The sequence below is a fragment of the Triturus cristatus genome, chromosome 2_2 (assembly GCF_964204655.1).
Source record: "Triturus cristatus chromosome 2_2, aTriCri1.1, whole genome shotgun sequence".
Lineage (NCBI taxonomy): Eukaryota > Metazoa > Chordata > Amphibia > Caudata > Salamandridae > Triturus > Triturus cristatus.
Window position 1 is genome coordinate 372424346 of NC_140582.1, and position 14748 is coordinate 372439093.

The window sequence follows — 14748 nt, forward strand, 5'->3', positions numbered from 1 at the left end:
GGAGGAATTTATCCTGCTCAAAGTTAGGGGCGTATATGCTGCCCAGGTCTATTTGTGTGCCATCTAATGTGCCTCTCACCAGAATGTATCTACCCAGAGGATCCGCTCGTTGTTCCAGTGCTTTGAAAGGGACCTCACTTCTAACCCATATAGATGCGCCTCTGGCAAATGTGGAATATGATGTGGAGAATACCTGACCCCTCCATTTCTTACGTAATTTAACTGACTCAGCTGTAGTTAGGTGGGATTCCTGTAGACAAACTATGTGTGCACGTTGCCTGTTTAATTGCGCATAGATTATGTGTCTCTTATTGATAGACCCCAGTCCCGTGCATTCCAGGTGATCACTTAGAAACTATCCTGCATGTATATGCGAGTTGAACTAATGTTGGATTTGTGTTCAGTGTGGGGGGAGCAACGGTATGTGGAGTAACATAGGGGGTGGGCCAGACTACAAAAACTCCTAAATTACAACCTGCAATACCCGGGCCAGCAGCGAGAACTGCGCTGGCCCAAACCATGTGCACAACAGTGCTAACAAGTAACAGTGTAGGTGTTGCTTTCGCCTTAGGGTGGTGCTTTCATGTAGGCTGCCTACTGAGGTGAGAGCGCTGCGAGCTCAACGCTGCCCGGACCGCACTTAGCAGCAATCATCACGAGATCAGAACATCGGCTAGTCCTATGCACTGCGAGTATAGAAATCTAACATAGTTAAGACATCATAACTAACATGCGTTGCAGCCAGCTGCTGACAAAGAACTATCTCAGGAAGCCATCAGCGGTTTGAGGCGTGATAGAGCTGAATAGTGTTATACTAGTCTCTGAATCAGAGTGGACCGATATGTCCTCTGAGGAGTCCGAAGGTATTGGATGGGTTTCTTCTCGGAGCCTGCTGACCGCCACCAGCGCCACCGTCCGATCCCGCAGGGCCTGTTCCGGCATAGGATTCCCAGTCTGAGATGTGTGGCCTAGCTTCAGGCGCCTCGACTTTCGAACCTGTTTTGGCCTTGGAGAGGCAGCGACACCCTGCGAAGAGTGTCCAGACTCCCCCGTGGGAAACATAATTTCGAGCCATTCTTCCACCTCGTCTGATGCATCAAAAAACGGTGTCTTTTGGTCGTAGATTAAATTTAACTTGGCCGGGAACAGCAAAGCATATTTGATGTTCAGTACCCTGAGTTTTTTCTTTGCGTCTTGATAGAGGGAGCCCTTGCGTTGAACCAGGGCAGTGTAATCCGGGTATAGGGACACCCGCAACGAAAATGTGTCATTTTTCTTTTTTAAATGCATCCTGTTTTCCTTTAAGGAAAATGGGCAGCATTAATAAAAAAACTGCTTTTTTGAAAGGCAGTCCCAGATATGTAGGTCTGCTGAGACCCACAGGCCACCAACACTGGGAGGGCCAGCCATTCCCAATGGAGTTGCAAATTGAGAGTGGCTCATTAATATCCATGAGCCTCTCATTTTGCGACCCCATTGGGAATTGCTAACAGTGTCTCTGACACTGTTGTACATTTGCTTTTGTGACTCTCAATTTTTCGCAATTTGCGAGTCGCAAAAGCAAATGGTCGTACATGAGGCCCACAATCCTTGTCAGGAAGAACTACTAAATAAACCTGTGTTTAACTTTCTGGTAGCTTGACACAAAAGCAGTCAGGCTTAGCTTAGAGGCAATGTGTATAGTATTTAGGCAGTGTTGAAACTGTAATAAAGTGAAAATACAACACAAGTAAAAGTCCAAACCAATTTTGAATAATAGAGTAAATTGTAATAAATTCAATGACACCAAAACAACATTAACCCAATCAGTAGAACTAGAATTATGAATGTTTTAACCTTCAGGTGAAAATAGTGGCAAAAGTACTCGTGTTTACATGGTTGTGCTGGACCAGGCCAAAGTCACATCTTCAGACTGATGGAGCATGGTTCGGATACAGGGATTAGGTTAATCCTGGTGAAGAGTTTACCTTCTCTCAGTCCAAATACATGTGCGGTGCCACAGCTGGAGCTTCAAATAGGTATGTGCCACAAGGAGATTGTTGCTGGCATGAGGAGCTGGTCACAGCTGGAACCTCACATTGGCTGTCATCGCAGACGGTCACTGTGTGTGTGAAGAAGCCACTTCAAGATAACAAGGAGCCCAAAACCTATGCATTTTGATCTGGAGGTCAGGAGGAGTACAGTCTGAAGCCAACCAATGGTCCAGGGCCTGGCTGTCACCTTTTGGGGATCAGAACTCACTCCAGCAGAGTCCAGCAGCATGGCTCAGGCAGGTCCAATTGGTGCTGGTCACCATGGCAGTTGCAGGAAAGGCCTCTGGAAGCATGTTGTGTCCCTGCAGCTCAAACAGAATGTCAGCCAACTGACCCCTGGCGTCACTTCTCAGGAGTCTGGGTTGAAGACAAGCAGATCCAATCTTCCTTCCTCACGCAGCAGGGCAGTCCTTCTTCTGAATCTCCCAGAGCTCCAGAAGTGTTCTGATGAGAGGTTCTAAGGGTGCCATTCCTATACCAATGCCAGCCTGTGGGTGGGGGATGTCCCCTGTGTCTAACCTTAACCCTTTCCTGGGATAAGCTTCAATATGCCAAGGAGGACAATAGGTAATTCTGACATCTTTCCATATTTATCCTGTTTACCTAACTCATCTCTTCGATCAAAACTTTTGAAAATGTAGACTAGGTTGTAACCCCACTTTGCAGGTACCCAAGAAGACAGTTATTTTTCAAACAAGTTAGAGAACCTGCATATGTGAGCAGACAATGAAATGTACAAGCACACATGCTTTAATCGATTGTTCGGTATTTTTAAGGTTGCGTCGTAAATTTTTAAAGCTGTTGTTAGCTAATATGAGCTTTTGTGATGGTACTGTGGGTTTGGGACACTTTTTGAGAACTGTGATGAAAGTGAATAATCTTGATTTTAATTCGATGTGAAAGTTGTGTTTCTTTTTTTCTTTATTCTGTTTTTGTGTTATGTGTTTGTTTTATGGACAAGTGTCCTAATAAAAATATTTATTTCTCCGCCTGGAAGGGCAAAGGCAGTCAGGCCTAGGCGTGATCTGCAAATGTCAGGGGAAGTGGCAGGCAGCCACAAGAAATCAGGAAGGAGGTGGGAACAGCCCTCAGGCTATCATGTGAAGCTCAGGAAGAGCTGAATACACCCCTCTTGCCATCCTGCTCAGGAGAGGAACATCATGCTCCACACCTGTGTAGAAGGAATGCACATCATACCACAGGAGAGCTATTGCAGTCATGTGACCATGTACACAGACAGAAAGGCACATTTGCTTTAGGCAGAAAAATTCCAACTTTCTGAAAGTAGCATTTTCAGAATAGTAACTTAAAATTCAACTTTACCATTAAAGAGGACTTTAAATTGCAATTACATTGACTGGACGAAGTACCTCTCTATCTGTTCCCAGAATAGATTTATTACTCATTAATTGTAAGAATGTAACCCAAAGTCAGTCTATTGGAGAGATAGACTTGCTATAGTGATACACAACTTTAGGAGTTTTTCACTGTCAGGACATGTAAACCTTAAGCACACATGTCCTACACTTTAAATACCAGGAACCTTGCACTATGAGCTTTTAGAGCATACCTTAGGGGTGAATTATATCTATTAAAAAGGAAGGTTCAAGCCTGTCAAATAGTTTTTGTCAGGTCAATCTGACAAGCTACAACTGCGCTCCAGATTGCAATGGCAGACGTGAGACCTGTTTTACAGTGTTACTTTAGTGGCTGGCAAAATGCCCACTGCTGCCCACTAGTGGCCTTACGTTTGCAGGCCCTGGGTACAGATTGTACCATTTACCAAGTAAGTAAATTAAAGATGCCAGTTAGGTTTATGCCACTTTTACCTGTGTAAGAGAGAGAGCACAAACACGTTACCTCTTGTTAGCAGGAGCAAAGTGCACAGAGTCCTAATGCCAACAAAAACTAGTTCAGTGCAAATTGGGAAGCGGAGGCAAAAAGTTTGGAAATACTACGCCAAGGATACACAAAGCAATGGAAACTGAAAATTAACTCATTGCAGAGGAGGTGTTGGAGCAGTGAGACAGATTGCCTAATTTAAAGAATGCATCTTATCAAAAACCACAGAAAAAAAGAACTTTTTTTGTCTTCCAAAGGGCCTCAGTTCAAAATCTTCTCTGATATGTCTGCACTTATGGTACAAAGAGACTTTGTCAGGATGATTGTCTCTTTTAAAGCTAGAGGTGCTCAAGCGTCTATTGTCCACCAGGCTGAAATTAAGGCTCTAGTGAAAGGTCAATTTCATTTAGTCACAGACATTGGAGAAGCCCAGAAGCTACTTCAGAAGCTATCTGTTTAGGCTCCAAGTGTTTTAGTAGATTTGTACATCTGAATGAGTGAATGGTGACCGAATCGGCACAAAGTAGGACCAATATTTATCTTTTTGCGGGTGTCACATTTTAAAATGGAAATATGCCCCCTGGAGGTGAAGGGCATGCTTTCGGAAACTGTTGGATTGTCTATACCTGAAACAGAGTGGGATCAGCAGTACATGGCTTTCTTTTTTTTACGTGTTGTGCATTGTCGGGAAGGGAGGCCGGGGACTCTTTGGATTACCCAGGGACGTGAGTGCGAGGGGGTGCAGGATCATGGCACCCAAGGTGTAGGTGGGTGAGAAGGTGGACATGTGGGCAATCCTCCCCCAGGGGAGCACACAGCATGGGTAGAGTGGTGGGGATGGGGCCACAGTGGGGGAAAAATGGAACAGTTCACAATTGGTACTTCGATGATTGAATCTGCTTAGTGAAAGTAGAAGCAATGCAATCTAAATGTAAAGGGCTGGTTGAGCTTGGGATACTAACATCGCACAGATTACATGCGGTTAAGCACCTCAAAATGTTTTGTAGCCAGATATGGAATGTCTTGGTTTACTTTAGTGATGGCTTCCCTGTGGTAAGAAAAAAAAACCTCCGGTAATGCAAGATTGCACTGCATTTGAGGCACAATGAACTTTTTTAGGTAAATTGTGGGGGGTATCCTCCAAAGTTTAAACAATGCACTTAGCCACTTTAATCCCATTTCAAAGCTTCAGTGCCGTGTGGGAATCTCAAAAACGCTTCAGAAATGCACTTTAACTTTTAGGGGATTTGGCAATTTTGCTGCCTGTCTGTATGTAAGCGGGGGTTGGTATTTTTCGCAATACAACAAAGCTTTATTCGACAGATTAGTCATAAAAGCAGAACATATACATTAAAACATATATAATAAGATTATAAATATACTGAGTCTAAAACATTTAAAAACGAATTAAACATAAGTACTGCTGCATATGTTGATAGTAAAACATTAAAATTCATAATCATACAATTTATCTCAAGCAGTACATGTCATTGGGACTAAGGGCAGTAGAATCAGTAAGCCTGGTCAACACCCTAGCTCTAACGAGCCAGGCCCAACCTAGAAACTTAGCCATTGCAACAGCTATAGGCTGTGAGGGGTCCGTTGTAAGAATTCTTAGGGCCTCCTCGTGTTTACTAAAGCCTAAAAGCTTGCAAATAGGTATTACCCACTTGGCCCGAGGTTTTTTATACAGTGGGCAAAAAAACAACAAATTGCTAACCGTTTCATCTTTATCTGAGCAATTTGGGCAGGCTTTCGTAATAGCCCCAACCCAGTTGCCGGTAAATGATCTAATGGCAAGGGTACCAATCCTCATTTGAAAGTAAAGCTTCCTATCTAGAGGTTTCTCTATAAAGTCCCAATAATGTTCTAATACGGGTTTTGCCTTAAATTCAAGAAAACGGCCTGACAGATGTTTTGTTGTATCCTTCACACGAGCGGATTCCATTATCATCTCCCAATACTTCTCCTTCAATATCTTTTTTGAAGGAAAAGAAGCATTTTGGGGGTCAGCCCAAAGTTCTAACAGATCTAATTTCACCAACAGCGACCTTAACTCCCGTAGCCATTTGATCCTGTGAAAACGGTCTAAGTCCATTACGTCTTTTACCCCTTTGGCGTAGTGTGAAAGTTCAATCGTACACCACAATCTTCGCCAGTATAAAAGAGGGCGAAGTTTAGCCAAATCTCTAAGTGCTTTCCTTCCCAGATCAAGCAATAATGGGCACATGGGGGTGCTTTTTGGGACGCCAATGACCTTACGCAAAAAGTCGTTTTCGGCAACAGTTATGGTATGAAGGTTCTGGAACCCCCATAGCTCCGCACCATATAGGGTGGAGCTTAGGACTTTCAAACCATAAATTTCCATCAATGGGCCGATTGGTTTAGAAAAGGAAGTGTTAAAGTTAACCATGAGAATCCCCGCCTGTTGTTTATGTTTTAGGGTGGCTTAGTTAATTTGTTTGGACCAGCTCATGTCTGACTGGAGTGTAACCCCCAGATACGTGAAAGCATCTACTCTATCAAGAGGTACATCATTCATGAATACCCTACCCCTAAAAGATTTATGCTCATTAAAAGTCATAAACTTTGTTTTTTCTGTATTTATTACAAGTCCCCGGGTTACACAGAAGGCCTCAAACCTGCTAAGGGCTCTCTGTAAACCACTAGGGGTCTTGGATATTATCAGGGTATCGTCCGCGAACAAGAGGATAGGAATATATTCTTTCGCCAGCACAGGGGCGTCGGTGGGGGTCTCAAAGAGGAAATCGGCCACCCCGTTCACGAAGAGCGAAAACAGGGTAGGCGCAAGCACACAACCCTGGCGCACTCCTCTGTCAACGGGGAATGCTTCAGTAACCTCACCCTTAACACCCCACTGGACCCGCGCGTGGTTATCCTCATGTAAGCGGACGATCAAAAACAGCAATTCAGCCGGCATCGCCATTTCGCTTAGGACATCCCACAGCCTTCGTCGTGGGACCAGATCGAAGGCTGCCTTCAAATCAACAAATACCGCATAGAGGGCTCCTTTCTCCAGTATAACTGTCTTCCAATAGATGTTAATAAAACGGAAGACAGTGGGGTAAGGATTTGCTCATCATCCATCCATAACTGTAGCTTTTGTAAAATCATTCTGCTCATGATCTTTTGGATGGAGTCTATAAGACTTATTGGTCTGTAATTGGCGGCAACAGATTTATCCCCCTTTTTAAAAACCGGTATTATCTTGGCCACTTTCCAAGAGGCCGGGATTGGTGCCCCACACGCAATGGCATTTGCTAGATATTTTATGTACAGACGCCATGAGGTTTTATAATTCAAAAACACGTCTCCGGGAATGTTATCCATTCCAGGAGCACGACTAGGGGTAATAGTATCCAGGGCCCTATCTACTTCCCCTAGCGTGAACACCTCGCCAGAGAAAAAGGTTAACTCAATAGGGCCCATGGACTGTTCGTCCTCTAAGGAGGCGTACTGGGATTTGAAATATTCCACCCATAAGTGGTGTGCAACATTATTCTGCGGGGGTCCGGATTCCCTCCCCTGTCCCACTTAAATGTGTCCCAGAATGTTTTTGAGTTACGTGACTCACAAGCTTCTTTAAGCTCTGTCCATCTTGCCTGGTCCCATACTTTTTTTGCAGCTTTAACTGCTCTTTTATAGGAGTCCCGTGCCAACCTTACTTTCACTGGGTCTCCCTCTCCTATAACTAGGCCCAAATTTCTCCGCAACTGTCGACAATTATTGGTAAACCATCCAACAGTATCCTTTTTCTTGCCCTGACTGTGCTTAGCAGGTTTACAAAAGAACAATTTCAGTTGTTCAAACAGGGCTATATGCATCTCAGTAATCTGGGTCAAGGGAATCTGGCTGCCTTCATCCAAACCCCAAATTTCTAATACCCTTTCCACCTCATTATTCATCGCTGACAATGCTGTCTGGGATCTTGCAACATTTTTCCATCGTAGATGCCGAACATCATTTGCCAGTACCAGGTCGTCACTTTCTACCACTGGGTTAACTTGCATTACTTCTTCTAGTAACCCGTACATTGTAACAATGAGTGGGTCATGGTCACTTTCCAACCTAGTAACCACGGTCATATCCCTCACGCAGTGCCACAAGTCCAGGCCTACCAAGACATAGTCAATACGACTTGCCCTACGTTCATTTTTAAAGGTATTGGCCCCTTTCTTTTCAGATATTGTGATCCCATTTATGGCCCTCAACTGATGCCCAATACACAGCCCTTTCATTTGTATGGCCGCCTCTGTCCATTTTTTAATTGGCTCGGCCTCAAGGGTGGGTATGCCCCATTTTATATCCTCATCCTCCGTTAGGTCATGGTCCTTTAGCCCAAGGGGTTCAAACGTAGTATTGAAATCCCCCACGACCACTGTGCTAAATTCCCTTGGTACATCGTCCAATAGCCTATCCAGGTCGGCTACAACATCAGAACGTCGGCCACCCACCAAGCCTCTGGCATAGACATTAAAGATATATAGGCTAGGACTTTTTTCTGGAATGATTTTTATTGCAAGGATGTCGATGCTATTTGTGGGTGCTTGTATGATTTTACACCTTAAAGCCTGCTTTACCCAAATGATCAAGCCCCCCATTGGGCGGCCCTTCTCCTGTCTTACTGCAGGGATCTGGAAGGTAAGATACCCCAAGCGAAACAGGGGCACTATTGCCCATGATTCTTGAAAAAAAACTAAATCGTGGGTTTCAATAAAATCCGACCATTCGGAATAAGCCATTTTGGAACCCAACCCTGCAATATTCCAGGAAAGGAACTTCAAAGCCGGTGGTCCCTGAGTACAAGGATCCTTAATCATAGGGCTATCTAGGTTAAAAAGGGGAGGACCCTAGGTCGTAGACGTCCTTAATTGTAATACTCGGTCATTACTCCCATTTTCCCCGTGTCTTTTCCCACTGACATAGGTAGGGGTTTTACTTGCTATAATCCTGTTCAGAAGATGACTAGATACAATCCTATTACTATGTCCCACGTCGGGCATCTTCGGGCTTAAATCTGGAAAGTATATGCCTTTTGGGGTACATGCCGAATTGTGATAATTAATTGTAGTTTGTTGTCAATCACACTCCTCTAAACCAGATAAAACATAAAATCTATTTTCCAACAGAACGCCTAGCTCCCCCCTAAGACCCCCAACCGTATCGTTCCATCTTTCACTAACTTCCCAGGGGCCAGAATGGGGGGCAGGGTAGAAATATGTTAGGGGAAGGGGTATTATCCTAGAAGACATGACTTGGTGATAACGGCCACAAATATGCTCCCCCGCCCTGGTGTCCCCAAAGTTAATAATGATACAGTCACCCTTGATCGTTTTCTTTGTTGGCCCAACCCAATCCACCCTCCTTGCAAAAATAATTTTTGCCAAAACACCAGGGGGTAATGGTCGGTTCGCGTTGAGCCAATGTACGCACTTATTTTTTAAATTGATGTAATCCTCGCGTTGACCCTTTCTCAATACAGGTACCCCCGTCAAAATACACACATATGGGGTAGATGCAGGAGGGAGGTCTATACATGGGAGTCTGCCTAAATATAGATCATTTGGCACCCTGCTACCCCTATCAGAGACCGGGGGGGTTAGGTTGGAACCACCCAATGATACATCCACTCCACATGGGGCCTGTGATCTAATTATAGGCCCAGTGGAGGTCTGGGGATTAGAAGCACTCGCGTTCACAGTAGGGTTACTTTTAGATACAGCAATCTGTGGGGGCTGTGCTGGAGGTTCTAGCCTTGAACTAATCTCAATGGACCCCATTATATTCTGACCAGTACTAGCATTATCCTTGGCCCTTACATTATTAGTAGTTTTTACATTTGCACCTTCAAATAGGTCAAGTCTTTCCTCTATAGAGATCAATCTTTTGTAGATAGGGATACAAATTCTATTGAATAGCTGTTCAATTTTATCCCATGTTGTCTGTGATAATTTAGACGGAGTAACTACCGCAGGCAACAATTCTTGACCAGACTCGACCGTCCTTAAAGACGAGAACTCAGCACTATTCTCTACGGGCGGCAATCCATCTCCCGAATTTTCAGTCAAAACATTTGGCTTCAGGAGTTTGGCCTTCCTGCCCTTCTGTGCCGTGTTCCCACGCTTCCTCTTAGTTACTAGCAGTGGGGGCGCTGGTTCTACGCTACGTTTATAGCGAGTCCTGGCATTACTCTCCACAGGATTAGGCGATATACTACCAACAAAAGAGCCCATTTGGCCCTCAGATGGAGATACAAGTGTTGAAGCGGGTTCCAACCCCCTATGGGATTCATTAGAGGCTGCATGTACAAGGGCAGTGTGAACATCCTGGACCGTTCCGGTACAATCGACTGGCTGGACTTCTGGGCCCGGGATAGTAATAGGGATAGATGGAATGCTGTTAGAGGGGATAGGAGACAACGCACCAGCTAAAAGACCCATAGAGGACCTTCTATTGGCCGCAATGTCCAATGATAGTCTTTTTTCGGTACAATCAATTTCATAGGCCAAAATAGAAGAGGCACGTACGATAAATTGGTCCAATGTTCCCATAACTGAGCCTGTAGGGACCACTTTCCCACTCTTCCCCAGCTTCCCCGACTTTGTTGTCATTTCTTTCTACTGAAAGCGCTTCTCAATCCCTATTAGATCAGAAGTGCACACCAGGCTCCAAATATGTATACTTGTGGATGTATCCAGATATTATAACAGCGGCACAGAAAAACAAAGTAAGCTGTACTATATCCGCTACTAACAATGAGATCTTAATCCCTGATGTCAGGGATGACAAACAATTATGAACAAATATGTGAGCCCCAACAGCGCCAACTAAACACCAATACCTTAAGAACCCCAGCAGGAGACGGCGTTAGGGGGTTGGCCCTGCCCTGGCAATACCTGGCGATGACGGGCAAGGACGGGTCCGCCCTTGGCCCGGGCTTTGCCCGGGCTCGTCCCGCGCAGCGTGTCAGTTGCGGGCCTTATGTAGAGCCCAGACGCTGCCTTGATGACAATTACGGCAAGCGCCCGGGACTGGGAATTCTGGGATATGAAGTCCTGATAAGGCCGTTCCCCTCACGGCAAACGAGGTAGGCGAAGAGTTGTTTAAAGGCGAGATGTCCCCAATGAGCCATTTCCCTCACTGCAGCATCGTTATGCAGGGGTATGGCAGGAATATGGCACCAGGCTGTAAGCGCGTCCCGCGCAGCGGGTCAGTTGCGGGCCTTATGTAGAGCCCAGGCGCTGCCTTGATGACAACTACGGCAAGCGCCCCGGACTGGGAATTCTGGGATATGAAGTCCTGATAAGGCCGTTCCCCTCACGGCAAACGAGGTAGGCGAAGAGTTGTTTAAAGGCGAGATGTCCCCAATGAGCCGTTTCCCTCCCGGCAGCATCGTTATGCAGGGGTATGGGAGGAATATGGCACCAGGCTTTTGTGTGACAGTCCTCTACAGAACAATGGATGTGTATAGTAGAGTGTAATTAAGTACTTTGATCTTCACAGAGATCTTTCTCAATGAGTGTTGTTACTACGCGATAGAAAAGAAATACATTATCCTGAATCTTCTCTGAAAAGAAACCGGTGTATGTAGTAAGGTGTGGGACAGAGACTACCTTGTTCAAGAGTTACAATGTTGTGCAGAAGGATGTATAGACAGAGTGACTCTTGTCTCAAATCGTATCTATTTTCAGATCTTCCTTTCCTCCACACTCCGGTGTCAGGGAGAATCCTCTTGTATGTGCAGAGGCGAGCGGGTCATGCTCCCAGCTTTAAATCCACAAACTCCTCCAAGAGGAGAGCCTCCAACCTTTTGAAATCTCAAATTCAAAGTCCTCAAATCCAATGAAATATTATGCAGCAGACACAAAGAGTTATCCTTCCAGCTCAAATCCAATTGAAAAGTGACCAGGAGATGGACAAAGCACTGGGAGGAGCCTGCTGAACAGGAACAGGAGTTGGAGACTCTGGGGCACTTCCTTCCTTCTTCCTATGCAGCATGGAGCGGTAGAATCAGTGTGTCACTTCCATGAAAGAGGGAAAGTCTCTTTTGGGCCGGATCGCCAGTCGGGTTCACAGCGAGTCCATCCCAATCAAACACAGCCAACAACACATGGTATTTTTATGTGATGAGAATATTTAAGCACATTGCACTTTCAACTCAAGGGATGCCAGGGAGGTGCTTGGGAAGGCATTCTTGTGCTAGTAAGTGAAACAGGGAGTGGATTCAACCAAATGTGCACATTGTTTCACAATTTTATAGGATTAGGAAAACCACACACATTTATGCGTGGGAGAGAAGCTATCAATACTACCTGAGGTGTCAATCCACTGCACTTTAGGTCAAATTGTAAAACAAGTGTTGGTTTTTGGGGAATGGATGAAAGTATATAAAGATCGTATGCAAATTGTTACGTTAAATGCCAACGGCCTGAATAATAAATGCTCTGCGCTGGCAAATGATGACTGGGTGAGAGGCCACTCATCAGATCTAGTGCTTGTGCAAGAAAGAAATTAGATGGATAAAAAAAACTACATTTAAAATGTTCAAGCAATGGGCAGGCTATCAGTGTATATCAGTGTATATCGAATGCCAGTGCCATCCATAGAGGCAATAGAAATTTTTATCGATAAGCATTTCCTATTTCAAATCACCTTTTCCCAAACAGATAAAGATGGCAGGTGGGTGTTGGTCAGTGGTTAAATTAATAAAAGCAGACTGATGATAGTCACAATATATGCTCAGATTTTAGATAACCCTGTGCCATTGGCAGAGTCATATGAGGTACTGATGACTATCCCAGGGTATGTGACGATAGGGGAAAATTTTAATTTTCTTCTGGACCCGGAGCATAACTCCTCTTCAGATTCAACTCAAGAAGAATAAACCTTTATGATTAGTGCCAAGACAGAGTGCATAAAGGGTTTGGATTTGCCAGATTTATGGGGGGAGAAATATGCAGATGAGCTGGAATAATTCTGCTTTTCTGATTCTACAGAGTGATACACACATCCAGAATAGATTTTTCAGACCAAGGCATGGTCACCATGGAAGTGTTAGGGTTAAGGGTTGAAAGATCCACCAGAAGATGGCTTTTAAAAAAAATAAACTTAGAAAATAAAGAATGGTGTAAAGAGATCCAAAATAAAATAATAAACTACTTTAAGGTGAATATAAACACAACCAGGGTAGAAAATATTTGGGAGGCATTTAAAGCAACTATCCGAGGCTGTATTACTTCTAGGTAGAGTCTGCAGAGGAAATGCTTATCAGCATGCAGAACAAAGCTCGAATCAGAACTTTACCAGGCAGGCACATATTATTTGCAAACTAAAGCTACAGCCAATAAACTGGTGCACAGACAGGCGAGAATGAGTATGCAAGAGTATTTTTATGAGCGAGGGTATATTGCTAACACCGCATACATTCAAAAAGTATATGAGGAGAGCGAGTACATTGGTAAGTTTTTAGCTTGGCTGACGTAAGAACTACAAGTGAAGAATGGGTTCAGATCCCTTATTGATGTTTAAACAAATATGCATATAACAGTCCCTGCACAAATACAGGGCAAATTTCTTAAACACTTCGAAGCGATCCATAGTACACAACAGTGAGTAGATGTGCTGCATCTTAAGTGCATTCTCAGTAAGCTACATATTCCTAAATTGCGATTAAACAAAGTGCAAGTGTTGGTAGCAAAAACTTTTATGGAAGAGATTGAGGGGGTAGTGAAATCACTAGCCAATGAGAAGCCTTGTGGTGCAGATGGCCTGCTAGCTGAATTGTACAAAATGATTGCACCAGTTTTATGTCCTGAACTATTAAAACTGACTAATCATATTATAGAAGGGGGAGAGGTACTGGCATCATTGCATACCCCAATAGTGACTAGATTTCTGGAAAAAAACAAAGATAAGGAAAATGTACATTCCTATAGGCCTATTAGCCTCTGTAATGTTAACAAGATTGTCACAAAACTATTGGCCAATCGAATGAGCACTGTTATGGGTTCCATGGTCCATCAAGATCAGTGTGGCTTAGTTCCTGGTAGGCAGTTATTCTCCAAAGTGAATTTTCTGATTGAAGCCTTAGATTATTTTAAACAAAAAAGAGTTCCTGCACTTGTTCTTTTATTAGCTGCAGAAAAGTCTTTCAATCTAGTGTGCTGGGAACGCCTCTTTGCTATTCTCAGGGAGTTTGGATTTCACATTAGATTCATCCAGATCATTTCTTGCCTATATAAAGGGGCAACGGCTCAAATAATTATTAACTCTAGTAACAATGGAGCTTGTGATGTGAACACGGTAACGAGACAGGGCTGCCCCCTGTCGCCTATTCTTTTGCCCTTTTTATAGAACATTTAGCTATAGCAAACCTGACAAATATGAATATAATGCCACTTCTAAGTGGTATGACCAATATCAAATAATATGCCAATGATGTAGCTTGATTTTTAAAACCAGACATAGAGAATCTAGTGAGAGAGTTAGTTCCATATTCTTGGTGTGGCCCCTGAGAAGGCCCGATTGTAAGTTTTCTTTTCCCCAAAAAGTGCAGATTGGAGCAAGAGGTCTCTTGAGGACCGCAAGTTTCTGGTTCCTCCGGAGATCACGAGTTTCTGGGCAAGATATGCAGGGGAGTTTGAGTATAATGCTTTGTGCGTTATACATGCCATTTTGAGATGGATTCTGGCCTGAAGGAGAAGCCAGTTCAGAGCTTTTAGATGAGGAGAAATGTGATTGAACTTTCTTGAACCTGTTAGTAGCCTGGCAGCCGTGTTAAGGCAGGCTTTTAAAGGAGCCAGGGAGATCTTGGGTAAACCTGAGAGGGTAGCACAGCTCTATTCCAGTCTAG